The sequence below is a fragment of the Mauremys reevesii genome, linkage group 4 (assembly GCF_016161935.1).
Source record: "Mauremys reevesii isolate NIE-2019 linkage group 4, ASM1616193v1, whole genome shotgun sequence".
NCBI classification, from domain to species: domain Eukaryota; kingdom Metazoa; phylum Chordata; order Testudines; family Geoemydidae; genus Mauremys; species Mauremys reevesii.
The window spans coordinates 25,555,105-25,579,500 of record NC_052626.1 but is presented as its reverse complement, the minus strand read 5'-3'; the positions used below and the strand labels follow the sequence as shown (position 1 = coordinate 25,579,500).

Sequence of the window (24,396 nt, the reverse complement as noted above, 5' to 3'; positions counted from 1 at the left end):
GTCAGAGGGTCAGACAGAAGGTCTAACTAGACTTGCCTAGAGAAGAAGGCTAACTGAGGCAGGGTTAGTAGAGCTCTGAGGAGGAAACTTGAAGAGGCTGAAGAGAGCTAAGCTTGGTGTTCCACGCCCTGGAAGCTTCACACATAAATAAATTTGTTATTTAAATAACAAATCCAGGCTTTGGAGGAGAAAGATTCCTCAGAAAAAATGAGAGACTCCCAAAGCCGTCCTGGTAAGTCAGCAGCAAGAGTTTGTGCTTAGAGGTGACATCAGACACAGGTCATGGCATGATAATAGAACTGTAGGACTGGAAGGGACCTCGAGAGGTCATCTAGTCCAGTCTCCTGCACTAGTGGCAGGACTAAGTATTATCTAGACCATCCCTGACAGGTAATAAGTATGTAATGTAATATATGTGTGGGTAAAGTATGTATACATAAATAATTAAGAAGCTCAAGGCTGACTTATATAGGGTAAGACGAACCATTTGTGTGTGTATAAAACTTACTTAGGGGGAAGATCCAAGCCTCAGAACACTAAGCTGAGCTCTCTTTGGCCTCTTCAGGTTTCCTCCTCATAGTTCTACTAACCCTGCCTCAGTTAGCCCTCTTCTGCAGGCAAGTCTAGTCAAACCTGTCTGACCATCTGATTTCTGGTTCCCTGTCACAATTCCCAGATCTTCCTCTCTCAAGATCCACTCTCCAACACCTCCTAGAGGCTCCATCCACTCTGGTGGTATCACAGGTGGTGATGACATCAGTCTCATGATTTCTTTAATGCTTCCAGTTCCATGTTAGATCATATAATGTATGTTCTTTGCATAACAAATACGATACTCTATTTTCACTGCCTCTAAGACTAAGCCTGATATGTGCTACTAAGTTATTTAGACACTTGACTGCCGCTTCCTGAAGTGATGCTACATAATAGTTACCACATGCTAGATTGTATCTCCAGGTTTCCAGTTCCTGGGGACAAAAGACTAAAAGCTTTTAACTCTATGTCTCAAAGAGACAAGGAGTGCATATTGGATGGTGGCAGCAAAGGTACCAGATAAAGAGTCACCAAATATATATGTGTACATATGTCAGCTGTTCACTGGGGAGAACAGGTTGACACACCCGGTAAATCATTAACCTTTCTTCTGAGAATGCCAGAAAAGGTGTCACCATTAAAGTTGGTTGGAAAATGGAGAAAAATGTTCACGAAAATGTTGTTGAATATTTTTGCAAAAATATTTTGATGAGCTCTTGTTACGATAATTATGAAGTCTTTTGTGCTCTCCAGGGGCGATACGTTCACAGAGATCGCCTCTCCAAGAAGACCACCAATTCATTTCAGATAAGATACAAAATGGCTATCAGACTATAACAACTTCTGGTCATTCCACCAGATTTCTAGCGTAACATTAATTCAAAGGCTCTGTTGTTTCCCCGAACCAGCAATCCTGAGCTTTTGATTGATAACTGTGTAATACATTGACTTCTATCCTACTCTTCTTCTAATGGAGTAGTCTAGTTTCTGAATTTTCTGAGAGGTTTGGAAATTGCAGTAAAAAGCATCTCTCTTTCTTTCTCTTCTTTTGTGTTTCTGATTGAAGTGAATGCAGTAGATTTAATATGATTCGATAGCTTTATAGAAACAAATAAATTTAAAAAATGGGAGTGGTTTGTATATTGGGGGCACTTTACATTGCTTGATTCTAGCCCACTATGCTGTTTTCTGGAAGTAGCATTTTATTATGATTGTCCTTCTTTTTCACTGCAGTCTATGCTATCACTTGAAAGAGTGCACTTCCCCCAATTCGGCTTTGCTTTGCAAGCTTTTTATCTTTTCTACCTTGCTGGAGGCATTATTAGGGCACTTCACCTTTGACCAGATGGGCAGATGAACATCTATCCTTTGGAGCCAGTGCTAGTGCTGTTCAGTAGATCAGCTCTCAAATGGTACTGAACTGTGACCTCTTCTTCTGTTCAAAGACTAAATACGTAAACTCACGTTTCCATTGGTGCCAAGCCTGGGAACCTAAGTTACTCCCTAATCCCAAGTCTCCCAGTCAGCAGCACAATGGGTAGCTCTCCATGCCAGCCGGCAAGCTACAAAGAATGTCTTTATTGTCTCTTCCTCAACAAATTGCTTATTGTTCGGCCTGCAGGCTGTGAACTGTCCAAAATATTGCTTTGCTGTTAACTTCTTTTTTTCCTTGATTTTGTTTATAAATGAGAGCTGTTTTGGTTATTTATAAATATTTTTTAAAGGGTACCGGTTACTTTTGTTGTTCTTTTGCAATATACCTGTCTTCCAGAAGCCAAGGGCAATTGGTGGATAAATACATGTCATGCATGTTTGAATTCTCCAGAGTAAAGGTGCTATAGAAGGGCAATGTATTATTCTAATACAGTGCAGACCACTGAATTGGTTAAATTACCCTGGGAAAAAAAACAGGATGAATGGTTCTGAGTATTCCAGAGCAACAAAATACACATGCACTTGCTTTCCTTAAATTTTGGGCCACATCTGATGTGGCTGGGCTGTTTGTGGCATAGAAACAGAGAGAGTAAAGCAAAGGTTGATTTACACCACCTTTGGGAGTGAGATTCTGCACTCTGGGGCTGTCCAGGGACCAGCCCGGTCCCTGGGGTAAATTAAAAGAGGCTGCTCTAGCTTCATTGCCCACAGCCACCAGGAGAATTTCTGGTAGCAGCCAATAGCCAGAATCCACAATGTCAGAATCTGACCTTTTGTTTTTAGCAGGAGCTTCTGGAGGCATCATTCCTGGAACAGACATTATACGAGTGGGAGCACCAATGGAGTACAGCCACTGCTACATTCTTCAAACAGGTTTATCATAGGCACCCCCACCCTGAGTAGGGTGACCAGATGTCCCGATTTTATAGGGAAGGTCCCGATTTGGGGGGCTTTTTCTTATATAGGCATCAATTTTTTTTACACTTGCTATCTGGTCACCCTAACCCTGAGCCAGCTCTGATGGTTACTGTGGAAGTTTCTAGTGTTTCTCATGGAACCTACCAGTTAGGGGGCTCAGTGAGCAGAATTGTTTCTTATCTTTGTGAAAGGGCACAGAAATTGTATGGAAATACTCATGAAAGGTTGGGGCTTTGTGTCAGCTCAGCAGTGCTAATGGGTCCGTTTAATGACTTGTGTATTTCTACAACTGATCTTACTTTTTACACACTTTCATTATGATCTAAGAAAAAAAGTGTAATGGTTTCTGGGGGAACATGTCATCTAAGAAGCACAAAACCCTGCTAAACACCAACATCTATGTTAATACACTATTAAGTTGAGAATGCAAGCAGAAGAGCCAAGGCTTTCAAAAGCTAAAGTTTCCACATTAACTTGACACATTGCACATCCAGCATGATATATGTATTGCATTATTTTTCAGTTATTATTTAGGCTGCTACATGCATGGTTTAATATATATGTGTAGTCCATGGGTCAAATGCTGTCAGTTACACTAGTGTAAATCAAGAGTGACTGCATCAAAGTGGATGAAGTTATAATACTGTGGATTTACACCAATGTAGCTCAAAGCAGAATATAATTCAATATGTGCAATGCCACTGAGGGAATTTCCTGACATGTGTGCTCTTAAATTCTTCACATTTTTTCTTCCAATACTATCGTATCTTTCATTTAGTTTCTTTGTTGTTGTTTTCAAAAGAAAAAAGTGCCCACACTCTAACACCCCAGTGAAAGGCCATCACCACTCAGCTACCAAACCTTCCAGCCCTCAGTCTCAATGATATAAACAGCATTTCCTTATAGGTACAGAAAATCTCTTTCCCTCAACTACATTTAAGGCCGAGTGTTCTAAGATACAACAATGTGTATTACTGAAACTCCAGCTGAATGTTGGCAAGTTGGCACTCAGACTGAATGCTGAAGTGCACATAGGTTGGGTAGATTAGTAGTTGAAAGGGCATCTCTGGCTTTGTCAATGAGCGTGCGGGTTTGTAAAGTTGGGCTTGTCATAAGTTAAATGCTTGGGGATTTGGGGCTGCAGTGGGCTGGGCAGGTTTAGCTGATAGGAAGGGGCTTATGCACAGAGTTGCAATGTATTCTTCAGTACAAAGCAATGTAGGACAAAAAACTTGAATATGTAGACACTGGGGACCACTACAGAGGCCAGTCAGATATAATGGGCGCCTTCAATTTTTGTGATAAATGGGAAAGAAGTAGTGGTTATCTGGATTGAAATAAAATCCAAAAAGCCTTAGGTGGTAAGTTAATCATATCAGAATACCTTACTCAATATGGAAACTCATGTCCCTCACTTGCAGAGCTGGTATATTAATATGATGTTCTGTCACTTAAAATAATGTCATTATATCTTAACATACTTTTAAATTTAAAGTGACTTCTCTTCATGGATGACTTTGAAAAAATAAACAAACATTTTAAATATTTTAAAAACAAACAGAAATATTTAAAAAAGCTCATAAGAAGGATTTTGCCCCTCTCACTCCTCCTGCACCTTCTAAAATACTCACCAATCAAAATGCCAGGTTGGATTCTGTTCAAACTTTTCAAAAAAAATTCAGTCTCAGGTTGAGATGATCAGTCACGGGAAATTATAGCCTAAATGAAAATAAAGCAAATAATTACTGAAAAATGGGGAGTTGTATCAAATGCCCATCTCAACCATGCTGGTAACTATTTCTGGGGGAAGAAACTATAATTATTTATGATTAGCTAAAGGGATCTTTGAAGATTATGAAACATTTGAATATGATACATTATAGAGAGTTGTACATAGATAAATGGATAGAGATCTAGAGATAAATGTATTAAATATGGATGCTCACTAGCATGCACACCTAGCTAGCTAGATATACTGTATAGATATAGATTTGCCAGAGTTGTTTGATCCCATAAGGACTTTGATACAAGAAACTTCTCTTTTATATTCTGAAATAATCTCTCTAGAGACTGATAGCGATGATACAATAGGCTGGAGTTGCTGTTATTAAAAAGAAATTACTACTTTTTTGACTATGTTGCTTTTTTTTCCCAGTGGGATTCTGATTCCAGACATTCTACAGCCTGACATCCACTGGGAAAGTGATGACACCATTAATTATTTAAGGGTTTGAAAACCACAAGAACTACTGTATATAACTAGATTGGATTGACTTTTTAACTCTTTTGATTAATAATAGATAGAGCCTTGGATCTGTGAATTGGTCGAATGCTAACCTGTTAACAAAAAAAGTATAAGGGATGAATGCTAACACTTCTCATAAGTTATTCTACTTAACACATTGGCCAAACAAAACAAAACAAACATATGGAACACTCTACCTCAGTCTTATATTTTCAATGCACCATCAATATTTGATGACTACCTAATGTCTCTATATATCTAGATACAGATATATATTTTGCTCATATGTCTTCCCAATATTCCCCATTTTCTACTCCTTCCTCAAAAAACAATGGACACATACATTCAATATCCTGTTTTGCTTTTTGACTTGCATTTTAATTTCACTAACTGTTTAGAAGTGAAAGTGATATTTCAGACTTCAGCAACAATGTACAAAGGGTTGGAACTTCCACACTTTATGACATTTGTACTTTTTAGCTTGACAGGAGCGGACATTTGTGGAGATTTAAAGAGATATAGTGCTTCATCCTGCCACCATTCTGTCTGATTTAACTATCAGACCGAAAAATACCTCCACCCCTTCTGAGCATTTTTCAAGACCAGGATAGGAATGGATTTTCCTAGCATTAGGATAGAGGAAACATCTGAATTCAATGCCTCATTATTAAATAATGATTTGCTGCACTCCAGCTACCTGATTCTGGTCAGTAATATTGGTGTAAATCCCCAGTAACTCCACTGACTTTGGTGGAACTCCTCTGGATTTACTGGTGACCGGGATGAGGATCAAGTCCTGGCTGTGCAAATGAAATTGGGTTAATTTATTTGCTAAAATAAAATGTTCGGTGAACTGTAATAATGAACAAACACACCACGCCTGATACCAATCCCATTAGTACAGATGTAAGTCACTTCACTTACACTGGTGTAAAACATGTGTACACAAATTCATATCAGTACCACTGCATTCTTTGCCTTCATACGAATGTTATAAGAAATTCACAGAGACATATGGCCAGATTCTGTTCCCCTTACCATGAGTAGCCCTTTATTCCATTTGTGGTCCCAATGAAGAAAATAGGACCAATCATGAAATAAATTGCTACTTAGGGTAAGAGGATCGGAATCTGGCCCATAATCACAATACATATCTCTTTTTCAAAGTCAGATTCATAGTGTAAATCAATGTAGCTCTATTGACTTAATTGCCGCTATACTGATTTACAATTTACACCAGATGAGCATTTGGCCCTGAGTGCTAAGTAAGATTTGAATCACAGCTTCACTTTTCTCGGACTTTCTTTGAATACACCCTAATATCTAACCAGGGGGTTGAGATCAACATCTGACTTAGCTGGAATAACAACTACCTCAAGAATTGGTCTTTCCTACAGTATCTTTCACCTGTCATTAAAAAAAAAATCAGCATTTGTTTTCTTTTCCATCTGGGATTATGTGACAAAATGATCTCCTGCCTCTAATCAATTATTTTTCCTCTGTATCTTTTGCATTTTCCTGCAGAACCATTTGCAAGTACAACAGAAAGATCCTTTAGAGATAATCTGGTGATTATTACAAATTCAACCTCAGACGCTGCAGGCATTAAAAGATGAAAATTGCCTAAAGTCCACTGTTGTACAACAAATCTGTACCTCTGGACTCCTGTCCTGAGGTGAAAATGCAAACTGGAGAGATGTTTAGAATCATTTTGACAGTTCATAAAATTAAGCAGGGATTAGGGATTCTCTTAAAAAAAAATGCCATGGGGCTCACGCAATGTTAACCACATCTCCCTGCAACAGGTATTACTGTAACACACTAGTTGGAAGACAAGGAAAAAGGAATGTCATGTAATTAAACCTGCCATGTATGGAATAGCTATCAAGCCAATTTAAAACTCTAAGTTGTATTCAGTACTTACATATATATGTAGGTTCTTATAGCACTATTATCTGGGCCTTGTTGGACCTCTTGTATATTTTACTATGCTTCATACTTAATGAATTGACCCCTGATCTTGTAAACACTTATGCATATGCTTAATTTTACATACCCTGTACTCCTTTTGACTTCAGCATGATTATTCGCATGCATAACGCTAAGCATGAGCATAATCATTTGCAGCATTGGGGCCATAATCAGTAATAACGGTATATTAAGGTATGCACTTAACAAGAAAAGCAAGAATAGGATATAATAGAGTAGATATGTACAAATGCTTGTGGCAAGTAACAGTTGTGAGCATGGCTGTAGTGAATTCGTACTGAGATTCACACAACTAATCATGGAAATATCTTTGTGGTGTGCAAGCAGCTGTAGTAGTGACATCAGCCTTCTGAAATTCCCCACCCACCAAAGAGTCCTTTCAATACAATACAATGTTTTTCACTTCCTGACATAAAATAATGAGTAATAATTCTCTGGCATATTAACAAGATCCCATTCCACCTGAGAAGTAGCTGCATTTTAATTACTGTGTGAGCTGGGTCTTAATATATTGCAGATAGTTTAGAGTTCGGTTTCTACTATACAAGATCATTAGGACTGAGACATTTTCATGTTTCATTAACATGTTTCCAAAAAAAATTAAGAGTTGAACTGGTTGAAAGTTTTCAAATAAAAAGTTGTTTTTTTTTAGATGGCCTTTTTTAAGTGAAAACATTTTCAATTTTTTTTCATTTTGAGTACTTATTTGTGACTTTTGAATAAAAAAAATGTTATCAATGTTTTAGCAGTTTATTATTTTTTTGTTTGTTTATTGGACATTGGGTTTTGGTAATGGAATTGATGATGATTAAGAAATTTCCTGAACATTAAAAAAAATTAAAATATGGCTCAATTTTGAATCTTTTGAAATGAAAACAACTTCAGTATTTAAATTATTTTCACAAGATTTATTTTTCATTGCACTCTATTCCGGAGTACAGACTGAATGGAGCTGGGATAAAAGGGCAAAATCTTTCCTACCAAATGTTGATTTAAATATTTAAACAAATTTGCTTAGTTTTGGTCTGGACCCCCCTTGTTGCCTATTTTCTCGGAATACTATGGTAAATCAGTTTACTGGCAGGCATGCCTGCAGAAAGGACAAATTATAAAACAATACTGATGAAGACATGTGGGATATTAATTTTGAATTCCTAATTGCCATTTGTTGCCCTGGAAACTATAGCTGACCAGAGGACAACAATTCTATTCTGCAGCAACTTCAGGTTTCAAAATCTGTTTTTGTTCCAGACTGGAATGAAAACAAGACATTTCAAACATTTTAACAAAAAACATGTTATTGTGTCATAATATCCATTTTTGGATCAAAACCTGAGTTTTTTGGTTCAGGAAGGTATGTGTCCGTCCCGATGGGTAGGGCATGGCTCTGGGCTATGAGAGAGCCAATCCCATCTCTGCCTGATTCAGAGCAGAGCTCTTCATTCCAGATCATTCTGAATCAGCCAGAATAAGGACATGAACCCATGGGTATGTCTACACTGCAGTAAAAGACCATGGCATGGTAGTAGCTGGCCAGAGTCAGCTGACTTGGGCCAGCAGGGCTAAAAATTGCAGTGTAGACATTCGGGCTCAGGGTGGAGCCTGGGCTCTCAAACCCCATTAAGGGGGTGGGTCTCAGTGCCTGGGCTCCAGCCCAAGCCCAAACATCTACACAGCAATTTTTAGCCCCACAAGCCTAAGTCAATTGACCCAGGTGCTGAGACTTGATGCCGTGGGTTTTTTATTTCAGTGCAGACGTACCCTAATTCTACCACATCCCAGGCTCGTGCCTCAGCCACCAGGCTCTAGATCATGAGGGTGTCAGTCTTTCTCTCTCCCTTTCATTTCACCCAAAATGTTCTGCCCAGCTCTACTGGAAACCTGATTCCGAGAATTACATATATCCAATTAGGACACAGAAACACACCATGTGACCTATGTGTCTGATCTAAATGGTTCATATTTCAAATGTTGGAATAATTGCAATGAACTGCTCATGCACAGGCCAAGAAGAACTAACAGAAATTATTTTAAAAATAATTGTGAATATATGGCAGTCATGGTTGTTGTGAGTAGAAGAGGACAGGCAACCTGAAAAGAGGAAGTATGTGGACTTTTTCTCCGTTCCTCACCTTTTCCATCTTTGGGTTGGACTTCTGGAGCATAAAGCCCCTGATGTGTCATGCTGCAATGAGATAACAACACGATGCAAATAATATCATCTTCTGCCACAACCTGATGACATTGCATATTCAGCTCTGGGCAGCTCAAACCCATGAAGTTCAGGTTTAATCCAGATGATATGAACTTGCTCAGTCTGGAGAGATTTGTGTCTTTTGCAGAACAATATACACATCACTAATTCTAATGTTTCATACAAGACCACGTTCTGTAGAGTAAATTGGTTGTGTTATGCCAGGCTTTTTTAATAAAAAGGTTGACGTGGGCTGTTGTGTGTGTAATTTGTTATGGTCTCACTATGTGTATAAAAATGTTAGAGCTATGTATTCTCCTGTTGGATTTTATTGTTGAGTTGGCAAATAAGGAGTAATAGCACCTTCTGTAAGTAGAACCATATTTCTGGCAAGATAGTTGGCATGTCAAGGCATTTTTAGCCAGGAATTACATTCATATCAGGTTTATCTTCTTATGCATGACTGGAAAGTTAGCTATGAGGGTGAGTGTGTGAGTGTGTGGTCAGTAATGTATCAAACATTAATCCAGGTATCAAATCCTTCAGAGTGAGAATATTTGATTACATTTCCATAAACCATGCCTGCTTTGGAGGAATGATACTCTGTCATTTATTTCCAAATTGACATCTCTATTGGTTGTCAAGGCATGTTAATTTGCAAATCAGCATTTTGCTTGAAGCTTTTAAGCCAGTCCAGCTATGCAGTGACTGCTATTACTGTGCAATTAGTGTCTAAAGCATTTAAAATTAAATTAAAAAAAATCTAAAATATTAGAGAGTGTTCAGTAGAATGGCCAAAAAATATTTTGCTGACTGTGTAGAAGACCTGGATTTAGGAAATTACAAGTAGACTTCAGTCTGACTTGAGAGGGACAAAATAAGTGTACATTGTGGGATTTTCAAACTTGAGGGAGAGTTGCACTGCTCTTCAGAAAATCCCTGCCCATTAGTTCATAAAGTATATTACTTAGATGCTACAATACAATAGCATGTGACAGTTAGAGATGGGGCAAGGAACTAGTGTATGGATTCAGGATTGGCATTAATTTAAACTAAAGCTTATGAACAAGGATTTGAGGCTAAAATGGGGCTAGGTTTCAGGTTTGGAATCAATGGTGCCAAAGGCTTGCAATCTTTTTTTGTGTGATTTCAGCCCAAAATGGAGGAAATGTCATGAGAAGTGCTAACTTTGAGGGATTTCCACCACTACTGAAAGTGTCTTAAAACTTCAGTGTTCTTATATTTCCTCCATTGTGGGCTAAATGTGTATAAACAAGGAATGTTTTCATGAGATTTAATCTTCCTGTGCAACGGAAACATAAAAAAATCAAACCAAAAACAAACAAAAAAACTTTCCAGTTTTGGATCTGCCTTGGAAACAAAATTGAAAAGGAAAAAACTTGTGGAACTTGAAACTAACTCCCCCCCACTCACCTAGAAATTCTTTGGGTTTGGCCTATTTTACAGAAGATGCCAGTGAGAAAAGGTGGATTAGGGAAAGAAGACAAAAAGGAGAATAATCTGGAAGACTGATATTAGACTGGAAACCCACTTAAAAGGGAAAGAACCAAATAAATACAAATACTGTTCAATTTTTAATAGGCTACTTACAATAGATCTCCTTACATTGGCTGTCTTATTTTAATCCTCCCATCCCGTCTTGTGTTCTGTTCTTTCAATGGTTTTATACTGATCTGCTGCTGTTGCTGAATGTCTGTCAAAGGCATTGGAGAGACAATGGCGTTTGTGGGAAGTAATAACTTCTATCGGACCAACTTCTTTTGGTGAGAGAGACAAGCTTTCTAGCTTACACAGAGCTCTTCTTCAGGTCTGGATAACAGATTCCAAGTCGGTCATATAGGCATTGGGAATCAAATTAGGATCAAAGCTCTCCCACTACCCCAACTTTTCAGGAGTTTTCTGGGGTTTCTATTTGCCTTTACTAATATGTTCAAGTGCATAGAGAGGGGCTTTTGGTGATGAAATAAATGTATGAGTCTATGCACTAAAATTGAAATTGAAACTTTACTAGATTTTTTTTTTCTTTTTTTCCCTAGGTTTTTAGTATTAGCATCACTTTATACTGTAGTGGTGCCCATTGTGTGTAAGGTGCTTTTGAAGATATAATTATACTTTAAGGGTGGAGTATGTGTCAACTGAATCCAATCAGTTTCTATCACCTCTGTGTTTGAAATATAAATGGATTTTTTTAAATGAACCATGTTAAAAGAAAATCTTTGCAAAAACTTAATTTCCAACACAAATGAGATATAGGCCCAGAAGTTTCTCTCATTTATACTGGTGGCAATCAGGAGTAATTCCAGAGAAGTCAGTAAATTTAAAACTGGTGAAAGGAGGCAAAAGAATCAGGCCCATGCTTATTTTTGGAATTTTTGACTATAACATACGTACGTTTGGCTGGGGGAAAGGTGAACTTCAACCCAGTAGAGACTATGTGGGTGCTCAGTCTATAGCTCAGATTGATGAGCATAGCTGACACATCTGGGGAATATGGAAAATAAACTTCTGGGTCTAACAACATACAAGCCCTACATGATACACTGTAAAGCTGGCACTGGTGTGACTTCAAAGACACTAAATCAAACTCCCACCAGAAGGTACTGACAAAACTAGCCAACAAAGATCAAACAGAGAAGAAAAGCTGCTCTGCATAGATCGTTATCTCATATCTTCTTATATTTAATTTATATCCTTCTTATGGCTTTTATGAAACTGCCTTAACTCCATGTGAGCAATAGGTTTATAGAACAATTAATAGTACAATCAAAAGGGTTTCCAGTATACCTAAGCTTATCTGAAAGCATTGGCTTTGGTACCAAAAAGAAAAGTCTTACTTTTCTTATGAATACAGGAAGCGCTGAATAATTAGTGGACTAGTCTCATTCAGACTGTGCTTTAATAGTATTTGGATTGAACATAGGTGAGACCAAAAGTAAACTGTGTTTAATGGCCATTTTGGAACTTCTATATAGAATGCAGTGTGGGTAGGTTCCCTTTCATTCAGCTGTAATAACACATCAGGGCATTGCACCTGTGCCTACCTGCTATAACTTAATACTAGAGTGGGTCCAATCATAGAATCATAAAATATCAGGGTTGGAAGGGACCTCAGGAGATCATCTAGTCCAACCCCCTGCTCAAAGCCAATCCAAAACCATAGATCTGAACTCCCTCAAACTTTTGGGAAAGTTTGAATCCAGATCTGAGTTTTCTGGCTCAGGCCCATTTCTCCTAAGTATTGGAGAAGACACATTCTGTGAGAGAAATTCTGGAGAAGTTTGGTCCCAAATGTAATGGATAGTGACTACTGTAAACATGCTTTATAACAGTGTGACAGTTGCCATTGATTAATAAATATGTTTACTTTGATATTTGCAGCATTTCTTAGGTATTCCTCACAGCATAGATTCACAAACTTTTTCATAGTGTGTACAAAATCTTAAAGATGATTTGGTGAGACCTCCCTTCCCATTTGCTACTGCCTACCTTCCCATTTATGAATACCTAACATCCCTTGGACAACTACAACACGGGCACGGGAACAACAAGATAGAGACACCACGATGTAGTTTAATGTAGAGGCTGCAACTTTACTAACAAGTAATATCAAACCCAGGTAAACTACCTGGCAGGGTTGTTCCAGTGATAATCTCAACTGTCACCAATGGATCTTAATGTATTGTAAACCTGAGGGTGAATGTGAAGGCCATGACCCTTCTGCATTCTCAGGACTCACAAGGGACCTTGACTAGAATCCAGAGTCCCAATTCCTCAGCCCTCCTCCATGCAGGAGGTAGAAGAAATTATTTGATAGAAGCTATGAACTGTGGCTGTGGTAGATGTATAGGTTTAGCCTCTCTCCATGCCATTGGGAATACTCCAGACCAATGTCCAGGCAGCCTCAACTATATCCATCTAAGCCTACTAACCATACTGAAACCTGCCAAAGTTGCAACCATTACAATTTAACATCCACCAACCTGGGAAAAATCCTTTCCAGACTTCAAAACCATTATCATAGGAGATATAGCATTCTAGTTTAAGGGAGGTTCTGAAACAAGGAGCCTATAATGGCCATCTTGACTTGGAAGCTAACTGTATCACCCCTCTTCCTCCACTCCAGATGGGAACCAATCATCTGGTCCTGCATCATCTACACCACTCAATGGCAGACCAGGTGGCAGGACAAGCCCCGGAGTCTGTACCTAGATGCAGCATGTGATCCCCTCAACACCCCTTCCTCTCCATGTCATGAAGCACGAAAAAGGGGTAGCGAGGCAAGGTAGTGAGGGGGGAAGAGTGAAACCACCAACCAGACATGAAACGGGTGGGGAAAAGAAGGGGCACATAGAATACTGCTGCCCTCTACCTGAGGGTGTCTCTGCCCCAGATCCATGAAAGTCCCAGTTGGCTACTGAGGTGAGCAATTACTCAAATGGAACAGTAGCATTAGGAAAGTAGTTAGGTGGGGTTCTTTAAAGTGCTCAGACTTGGCCCAATTCTGCTTCTGCTGAGGTCAATGATAAACCTCACATTGATGCTGCTAGGAGCTGAGTTAGTCTGAACACTGGTGAGAATCCCATCCTCAGTGTATTTCCATCTGCTTTTTGTTTGCAGTTTCGTAGCTGGAGAAAGGAGAGGTAACACCATGTGATCAATTAGCTTTGCACAGCCACCATCCGTACTGCCAACCATCATTTGAGAACTGCTGCCCTACAGCTAGTGTAGGGAATACTGCAGACAACACTGTGACTCCATCTATTGATCTAAGGCAAAACTAGTAATTGATCACTGTATTATTATAAGCTCTTTGAACTGAAATCCTGGATCCAAACCCACACCCTGCCCATCCCAGACATCTGTACTCTAGCTAATGCTCACTGAGTACAATGTGATGCATTTTTAGCAAAACAGCTATAAGTAATGTATAAATAATTTCTTTAGGAGAGGAAAATGGTTTGTGCTGTGTCAGGGCTATAGTATAATGGTAATCACGGGCATGAAAGAAACCCATAGTGCACCTGGCTTTTGTAGAAAAGAGGGCAATTATCAATCATTATTACTCAAACAACATTTGCTTCTTTAGATGCTGGTCACTTCCTTCTTTCCTCCCTCACTATGAATCTGTGTTTTTTAGTGTCTCATATTCCCATTCACCATGTCATCTTCTCCCAAGTTATTTTGTGTTTGTTTTTCCCACTGTTCCCAATTTCCCATGCTCTGCTGGCTTGGGTTTGAGTGGCAGCTAGAAGTCTGTAAGCAGGTGTTGTGGAAGTGAAGCGTGCCATTCAGCCAGTACATTAGGTAAAGTAACGTTCCCTTGGGGACTCTAATGCTTGGAACTGCATCAATCCCAACTGTTCCTCAGAGAAGAGGAAGGGGCCAGTCATGACCCGCTCTGACCAGATGTTTTGGAAACGTGCCCATTTTTAGCAGATATAATTGCTGTTAATTTATCAAAACTGTAATAGGTACTAACGAAGCAGACTCTTCGGTCACAAGCTAGCAATAAAATATAAGAAAGGAAATTAGGGATATACAGTGTAGACTGTATTTAGATGCATTTAACTGTATATTTAATACTAATTTAAGACTATTTCCAAGATACCTTGCTCCATGTGACTGACATGATCTGACTGATTTAGACATGAGCTTGGGAAAAAAATCATATTTCATTACCCTCTGCTAACATTATTCAGTAACCTCTGTAGAGACAAGACTAAAGTAAAGGGGAAAGATACCTAAGGTGAAAGCTGAAGCTTCAGTGAAAACAACTCCAAGTCATCTTCTGGGTCTTATTTAAAAACGCCATAGTTCTACATTAAGGTCTAAGGCTACATCAACACTACGAGCGAGGGGTTTGATTCCCCTGTGCTATCTCTCGTCACGCTAGCGTGAGTATAAATAGCAGTGTAGCCACAGTAGCACCAGTAGCAGCAGCGGAGGCAAGACTGAGTCATGCCAAGTACAAACCTGCATGAGATCATTGCACATGGCATGACTCACCCATGCCTCCATTGTTGCTACTTGGCATGACTCACCCATGCCTCCATTGTTGCTACTTGTGCTCCTACGCTTACATTGCTGCTTATACTGGTGCTAGCTCAATGTATGTGCACAAGGACAAGGGAATCACACCCTGGCTCGCAGTGTAGACATAACCTACAAGGAATGACTCTATGTTCAGCAAGCCAGAGGAAGCTGCATTCATATGCTTTTATTAATTTCTTTTCAAATTGCCTCAACCAGTAGTCAGGGGTGTCATTTTCAGGATCCCCACTTCTGCCTCTCTGGTGAGGCCACAGCTGCTCATGGGGGGTTAGCAGACCAGTTTCATACTGAAGGGGAGTAGGGCCAGTCCTCTCCTGAGAAGTAGGGTGTGGCAGCAGGCTGTGTGTGTGTGTGTGTGTGTGTGTGTGTGTGTGTGTGTGTGTGTGTGTGTGTGTGTGTGTGTGTGTGTGTGTGTGTGACTAATGGCTGGCTTGGGGCAGGGATCAGGGCCTGGCTTGTTCTGAGCTCAGCTCTGGCCCAAACTGCTGATACTGCTTCCAGTCCTGTCAGAGGGGAAAGGAGATGTGGCAATTTGGACTCCTGTCCCAACCTACCCCACAGTGGACCTCGGAGGCCCAGGGAAGACACCCACAGCACTGGCTGGCAAGGAGCTATTACAAGTCTGGGGTTTGGTTTTGATGGTACAACAGCCTCCCCTGTCCCATAACTCACTTAAAATGATGAGGGCAGTCTGCTAATATTTTCTATATACACATATACGCTTGAGATGCGTTCATTCTGCAGGTGCTCATTTTCATTATTCTTTTAAAGCATTGGGACCGGATTCTGCTGCTTAACTCCCCAACACTGTAAACCCAGAGGAAGTCTACTGAGATTAACAGTGTGCCTGTGGATTTGCACCCCTGAAACTGAGAGCAGGAATTGGTGATTGGAATTTGTATCGGCTGGGCAAGCTGTATTTCTGAAGCATGTACTCAAGCTTTTTATTCATGGTTATGAGAATCAGTTTGCCAATCACCAGGAAACAAGCATGAGAAGGCTGCATTTAAAATCAAAATGCTTTCTTTGTACTAACTTCGCCTGGCTGCCCTCGTCGTCCAACACGGATTTTTCTGCAGAACAAAGGTGCATCAATAAATAATAATAATGTAATGGTGTCTTTTAACAGCAATCTTCATTCAGCTGTGTGGTTTCAGGTTTGCTCTTTTTGCCCAAAATAGGAAGAGGGCAAAGTTTGTTGTTCCTATTTTTAAAATCCACTATTTGAAAGGGATGTTTCTTCTCTAACCATAGATTTTGCTATATACAGTGTCTAGCTGTGCTTACAAGGCATCCCATATGGTTGAAGTAGGCTGGAGGGGTTGCTACTAACCATATTTTAAAAAGCAGATGTTACTAATCTTCTAAATATTACACACAAATGATGTCATTTATGATTGACAACGGTTGTGGCTCATCAATCCCTTTCAATATTTTTTTCACACAAAAGACAATGCAACACAAATGTCAATGCAAATTTCTTTTAAAGAGAGCTTGCCTCTAAGAGCAGACCAGTTTGCGTTAGCATTGAATTGTTTAGCCGAAAGTCAGTCCCTGCAGGGGGACACATACATATGTTATATGTGAGAAACTAGAGAAGCTTGTCTATGAATAGTACAGTCGGAGAGACTTTTAGGGCTACATTTTGAGAGCTAGTTTTCAATCTGGCAAGCTGAATTTTGTGCCCAAAATTGATTGCTCCCCCAACAATACTGCAACCTCACACCTATTTTCTTTGCATGTGCAATCAGGATATTTTGACATCAAACCGCCTGATTTTTTTATGGAAATTGATTTTTTTATACACAAAACTGATGTGCACCCAATTATAAGCCTACAACCCATTGTGCCTGCAAAACTAAGCAAATAAAGTATCTCAGGACTGAAAATTTGGCCCTAAGTGAGCTACATATGACACACAATGAATTATCTGTTCTTAACAGAATACAGTTTGACAACAATGTACTAGCCTGGTTTTATGTTTACAGCAATTGCACATTAGTAAGATTTCTTCATTGTCCTTACAGTGTGTATGCATCGGCTATAGTTCTCTGGTGGGTGTGGACTGGGGTTCTTTGCTGGAGAAACTGTGTGAAGTATGGGTGATGTATGCCAATAACACTTTATTTATTATATTAAGTCTCAAGTTAACTCATCTTCCTTTCCTGCCACCTCAGTCATATTGTGTCCTTCACCCTGCCCCTTTACAAGTTCCTTCCACATCAGCTTTAAACTCCTTATCTTGACTTTCAAGGCTCTTCACAGCTCTGTCCCTCCCTACATCACACCACTGCCATGCCCACTCTGATCCTGTTCGGACACTGTGCTCTTCCAGTTCTGCCTCCACTTTACTAAGTTATTTGAATTAATAACATTCTGCAGCCCTGATCCACATAAATTGAATATGTGGTCATTCCATTATTTATGGCCCCGGTGTTTTTACATTTGGGGAAAAGGATAAATAGAAACACAGAACACACCTTAACTCTGTTCTTCATCATTCATCTTTCCACTCTACATTCCTCAATTATTTTTAATCTGTACCTTTATGGAAGATCTTTCCCTCAACTCTCAGTAGAGTTCTAACAATTTTTATTGGCCTTCTCTAGATCTTTGTCTTCTGGAAGATAGTAGGCCTGATCTAACTTCAATTAAAGTCAACAGGCGGTTGATCTTGAGGAGGTTGAAATAAAATAGAAGACCTGATTCTAATCTCAAACAAGAGTAACTTCATTAATTGCAGTGTAGTTATTCCTGATTTACACTATTGTGAGATCAGAATAAACCCCCCTCAGTATTCAAACGGAGAATGTGACATTACTTTATGTATGCCATTCTATTTTCTGCATTATTCCTTAATATCGTCTTAATAGCTGCTAACATCTCACACCAATGTACAAGATAAAATGCTACTCTGACCTGTGTTTGCATTGCTAATCAGCATTTCTATCTTGCACTTCACACACATTCTGTATTTAGACACTGTTCACTACATGCCAAGTGCCAGTGTGGACTAAAGCCTTGCAAAGCAGGATAAGAATTGGAAGTGGGGGAAACTTGAATGATTGGCAGCAGGCACACATGGTTAAATGTCAACATTTTAGTATGTTGTCGGATGGTCAGACACGTCTATGAATTGCCATCCAACAAACCTATGAGACATAGTAATGTGGAATATATGCCAACTCTTTTTCCGGCAAACTGCTTCCGTGCTTGATGCCAAGTACTGGTGGGTGTATACCTTTTTGTGCTGTCACTGCATTCAGCCTCCAGGGTGTTGCGTGAAAGGATCATTGGATGTTAATGAATAACAAAATGTGTCATTTCCCTTTAGAATTTGTCTATCTATCATATACAGTGAAAAAGACAGGTTTGTTTTCCTTTGCCCGTATTTACATGTGTGTCAAAATGTGTACTGTTAAACCTGGCCACATGCTTATACAGTATGTTGTCTGATTAGTCTTTTTTTTAATAGTTATTGCACATGATCATACATCTAGCCTTATAAAGAAAAAATAAGATCCATAGAAAAATAATATAGCCCAGGTAAGTATGTTTTTCATTAAGAACAATAATATTTAGCACTTGGAGCTTTACATGGTCAATGGAATCCTCAAACATGTTCTAATTAATTCATTTTCACAATATCTCTGTGAAGAAGGTAAATACTATTATCTCCATTTTACAGATTGGTAATCAAACTATTAGTTAAATGAGTTTCACAAGGCTGCCAAAGGAGTGAGAACCAGCATTAGAACTCAAGACTGCACCTGAGAGAGAAGGGTGAAATGTTTTTGAATATATTGGCGTTTTTAAATATAGTTTAATTTTTACCATGGTCCTACCATTTTTTGTACACATTCATGCAAACCCAGTTGCCAGACCACCTGAAGCACCTAGCCAGAGCTTGATCCGGATGGTGCTCAATCTGCAAGGAGGCTATGCCTTTGCCATGATGATAATGATGATGCAAATCCAGTTTTGCCAGTTTTGTTCACAGAAAGAAGAATTTGGGCCTGTAGCTAAGATTCACTGAATTCTGAAACAACATTCATCCTGGACGGAGGCAGAAGTAACTCAAAGTGTAGTTCATCAAATTAAAAAACAGAACCTATATCTTCGACAGAGATGACCAATTTCACAGTGAGAATATGGGCTGAAATTTGGCTGCACAAAACTATTGCAGAACAGTTTCAAATAAACTAACAAATGGATGAAAAAGGCACTGTTCCTTTGGGAATTTGTGAACAGAATGAAGGGATATGTTGCTTGCAAATTCTTCACCTAGCTCTATGCAGTACCTTCCTGACTCGCAGTTCTATGCTTTAACCATGAGTACACAGTTCTCTCTCACTTCTAAATCAAGTGGAACTGGGTAGTGTACAGTACAGCAGTCTAAGTAAGGTCCCTAATGCCAGTGACAATGAAGTTTTTCAGCTGCATATAAAAATCAGTTCAATTTCTATATTTAGTAACAGCATTATAAACATAATACAGAAGTACTGCCTTGTAAAGAATCCCAAATACTGAATTAGCAGATACAGCAGTTAGAAAATACACACTGAAAGTTAGTAATTTTTTTTGCTAACACCTCCCAAATTCCAAAGTACCATGTGTGTGATCTAAATCTTATTACCGGAAAAATGGTGTATGTTTATATATACACACACACAAACACTAGGGTGACCAGATGTGCTGATTTTATAGAGATAGTCCTGATATTTGGGCCTTTTTTTAAGATGTGCTCCTATTATCCCCACCCCTTGTCCCGATTTTTCACACTTGCTATCTGGTCACCCTAACACACACACACACACTCAGTGAAAACCCAACCCACTGCGGATTCTTTAATTGTGTTTTTCAGCAAACTGATTTAAAGTTCCCTGGGGCACACATACTGCAGGATTGTGACATATCACACCAGGTTAAGTCAAACTCAAAATGTTATGTGATATGACAAGATGTAAAGCACATGATTAACGCATCCAGTGGGAAACTTGGCTTTATGAAAAATTGTATAACAGGGAAACTCTGGGCTTTCTGAAATAAACATTGCTTTTAAAAGTTAAGAGAGAGTAATGGTTACTTGACTAAATAGTTCAGGTTCAGTTTAACACCAAAATATTTCTGCTTTGAGGTGAAATGTCACAGTTCAAAGTGAAATAAATATTTGTTGCCAGTGTAACTATTAAAAATCTCACTTCTGTTGCAATGGAGCAGAAATGGCTTTTGGCTAATTCAGACAGTGGTAATTGGGACAGAGAACCCAATGGTGCAAACGCAGATCCAATATCAGGACTGTGTGTGTGTGTGTATGTATGTGTGTGTGTGTGCGCATGCACATGTGCGCATGTGTATGTGTGTGCATTTTCTTTTCCTGAGAAATACAGAAAAACAATGGATTTTAAACTGACTTGCAGAAACTAAGCATAATTGGCAGACATAGCTGTGAGTTTTGTTCATGCAGCAACACTAAAAGAAAAGTGTACGCTGTATCCAAAACTTCACAATGAGAAGAAATAAATTGTGATGACAATTTTAATTTGAGAATGGTAAATTATTTCCAGTCTTCACATATTTGGAAAGTTCATCAATTTTAATGCCAGAAGATTTTAAGTCTGTGATGCTCCAATCTGACTTCCTCCATAAACACGGGCCATAAAACTTCACTCAATAATTCCTTTAATCGTGGGAATGTTTTCTTTCTGCTAGATACGGGTGCAATTGTGATCCACTTTTCATACCTATAAATAACCTCTTTTTCCCCGTGCAGGCTTCCCACATTGCTGATTGATGTGTGGTGGGGAGAACAGGTGGAGTGGGAAATGGAATGGTGGGAGGAATGGGTGGAATCAAGGCACTGGCCAACACAGCTGAGCTGGTGTGGAGTAGGAACATAAGATGTAGCTGGTATAGCGCTAGCACAGTTTATTCCCCTCTTGGAGCAGTGTGGGAGCAGAGACTGCAGCTTTTATCCCAAGCTTCCAAAATCAGGTTGATGTTCTGGGAGGTTTTTTTTTAATTTTTGCAAAGTAGATGAGAATACTCTAATTTTCTATTGCACTAAACGTGTTTGCTTAAGTACAAGAGAAAATATGAATACAGCAACTAAGAAATATAAACAGAGATCTTAAATCCAGCAGATGATGTTGGATACCACACATCATTTACTTCTGCACGTTATTGATGACCTCAGAAGTGGTAGAGCAAAGCCAAGCCACAAGTGAGTTATGAAAGGTCATCTATAATGAGTGGAAACAAATGACGTGTTCAGAGATAGTCCATTGTATGCTCCGCTTATGCAACATCAGTTTTAGTTTTAATGGGTATTGATAGAAATATATTTTTAAGGCCACACAAGTCTCCATCATGGCCCCAGGGATTCTGCCAGCTGGTGAAGGAGAGACAGAGATAGTGAAAAGAAGATCTGTTTTTCTACAACACAACCTTCTAACAATTAAGTGCTGACAGCAGGGGGAGAGGTACACATAGGCAGAACCGAGGTCAAGATACTAAAAGTGTCTAGTGATTTTGGACGCGCAAGTTGAGACATCTTCCAGGGGCCTGATTTCCACAAGGGGGATGATCAACACTTTCTGAAATTGAGCTTCTTTTACCGTGTCTTTACTGGAGTGGGTGGGTGAGGCTCCATGGCCTGAGGTCTGCAGGAGGTCAACTAGAGGATCATGATTGTCCCTTCTGACTTTAAAGTCTATCAGTCTCAAATTGAGGCACCCAAAAATCCCTGGTCACTTTTGAATATCTTGACCAGACATTTTAGAAGCAGAGTTGTTAAGACCTTTTTAAAAGTCTGGTGTATCAAGTATTAAGGATCAATTGTGCCATCTAGATTTAAGCATAATCAGTGTGATCCAAAGTCCACTAATAAGAGTGTTCCATTGACTTCAGTGGGATTTGGCTCAATCCCATAAAGGGCAGAATCTGTGCAGGCTTCTCACAATTCTGCCAAAGCACTTAAATTCTGACCTGCAGCATCCTTACAATTTTTGGATAGAGACTGTCAGTCCTGCTGCATTATATAGCAGTGAAGTGTTTAGAAGTGAAAAAGGAAGATTTCCCCCTATCTCATCAAAAATAAAATAAATCAAAAGGTTGGTACTATGGAGAACTTGGAGAAGAATCAAGAGCTTTTGAAGGTTCAGACTGAACTATACTGCTGATTTGGAAAGTGCTGATTTAACAAGTTCTTGATGCGGATAGCACCATACCAATGTTAACACATAGAAGACCAGAGTTTATCATATAGAATGTATCCACCGGGCTCCTGAATAAGAAATTTTGTGAGCAATTAATGAGCTATAGAGAGAGAATTGAACTAATCTGTGTTAAGAGATTTGTATAGTTTGTTTTAAAGCACTGCTGGAAGGTAGGTTGCATGAATGTGCTTTAGGACTACCTAGCCAAAACACAATAAATGTACTTAAGCCCTCTGCAAACCTGTACCATAAATAGCTAGATGGTCTTTTGATTCTAGCGGGGTAAGTTAAATATTTCAAAAGCTTCTCTTAGAGACTGATCAGATGTAGTGGAAATAAAATCACTTTAAGAAAAAACCCAGATAGAAGGAGACTTTGCTGCTTCCACTCAGGAGCCTTGGTAGACTGCTGCCCAGTGGAGCAGCAATCAGCAGCAAGAACGCATTGTGCTATGAGCTGAGAGACTGGGTTGGCAGTGGACTCAGGTTCCTAGCCCTGAGCTAGAGAAGCAGGGTGCATCACAGAGGTCACACACTCTGCTTTAGAAAGGGAAAGAGGGGGGATGGGAGCTGGCTATTCCCCTGTGTGTGTCTGCCTTTTAGTGGCCTGCTAAGCAGCAACGTTAAATCGAGTTTAGGAGGCAGGCATTTAGCACTTTCCAGGTTTAACCTGGAAGTGAGGATATATCCCTTATGGCAACATCCTATAGAATTTAACAGGGGTGAAACCAATAGGATTTTATTAAAAATTAATAAGATTTTATTTCATAGAAATTACTCAGAAAAAAATCACAGATGGTGATAGAGTATGATCACCCTCCCATAATATTTCTAAACCAATTTACTGAATTTTTAATAGAGCATTTTATCTTTGTTATAGATTGCTATGGGTTGGTTTAAAAATCCTGCAGAAAAGTTATCAGTCTCTGTCCAGTGCTGCTGGATTTTTCCACAAGAGGCAGTAGAAGCGAATGAGTGATAAAAGAAACAGATATCTCCATGGAAGACAAACTACTAATATAGCTGTGCTGCAAAACTGAAGCATTGCTTTCCACTGGTCTGATGCCTCTATCCCACAATTTGCAGAGGAAATGCCGACACTTTTAGTCAGTGTATTATGTACCCGTCTTCCTTATTTTTCTTCGTTTGTTATTTGCATTAGGATAGCACGCAAGCTATGCTTAGCACTGCCTAGACTGAGGGCTTGTCTACAATGGCACTTTTTACAGTGCTGCAACTTTCTCGCTTAGGGGTGTGAACCCCTCTCTCCCCTCCCCCCCACAAGTGTTGCAAGTTTCAGCGCTGTAACATGCCAGTATAGACAGTGCACAGGTGCTGGGAGCCGCACTCCCTGCGCTGGTAGCTACACCCCTCGTGGAGGTGGAGGTGTTTTTTTTAGAGCTCTGGCAGAGCTCTCTCCCAGCACTGTGCTACGACTACACAAGCCACTTTAACGTTGCCAGTGTAGACAAGCCCTTATACAGGGAAGACACAGACACAGCCCCAAAGAGCTTGCTACCTAAAAGGATAATTCTCCATAACATAAATCAATGACAAATTAAATGAAAACAGCTATAAAATGCCTCTGCTTTTATTAGCATGATAAGTTGATTCTGGTGGAACTGGCAAGACTCACATTTGTTTCGATTACAGATAGGCTACTGCTGGCGTGAATACATCGCTGTGCTCTGCTCTGCCAACAGCCTCAGCACTAAGATGCAAGGGAAAAGTTTCACCACAGGATTTTGACATCTGACTGTGTGACAAGAGCTTGCTTTTGCCCATTGATTCTGG

At 39.5% G+C, this 24,396-nt stretch overlaps 1 long non-coding RNA gene across 4 annotated transcripts in view; it reads right to left on the bottom strand.

The window, feature by feature from the left end:
* The window catches only part of LOC120404603, a 50,323-nt gene that overhangs the window by 21,593 nt on the left and 4,334 nt on the right, over positions 1-24,396 (bottom strand). For all 4 annotated transcript variants that reach the window (XR_005598055.1, XR_005598057.1, XR_005598056.1 and 1 more), the window contains exons 2-3: positions 10,926-11,028; positions 4,518-4,605 (exon numbers count right to left, since the gene is read on the bottom strand). This is a non-coding gene — a long non-coding RNA (uncharacterized LOC120404603). The remainder of the gene's footprint in view (positions 1-4,517; positions 4,606-10,925; positions 11,029-24,396) is intronic.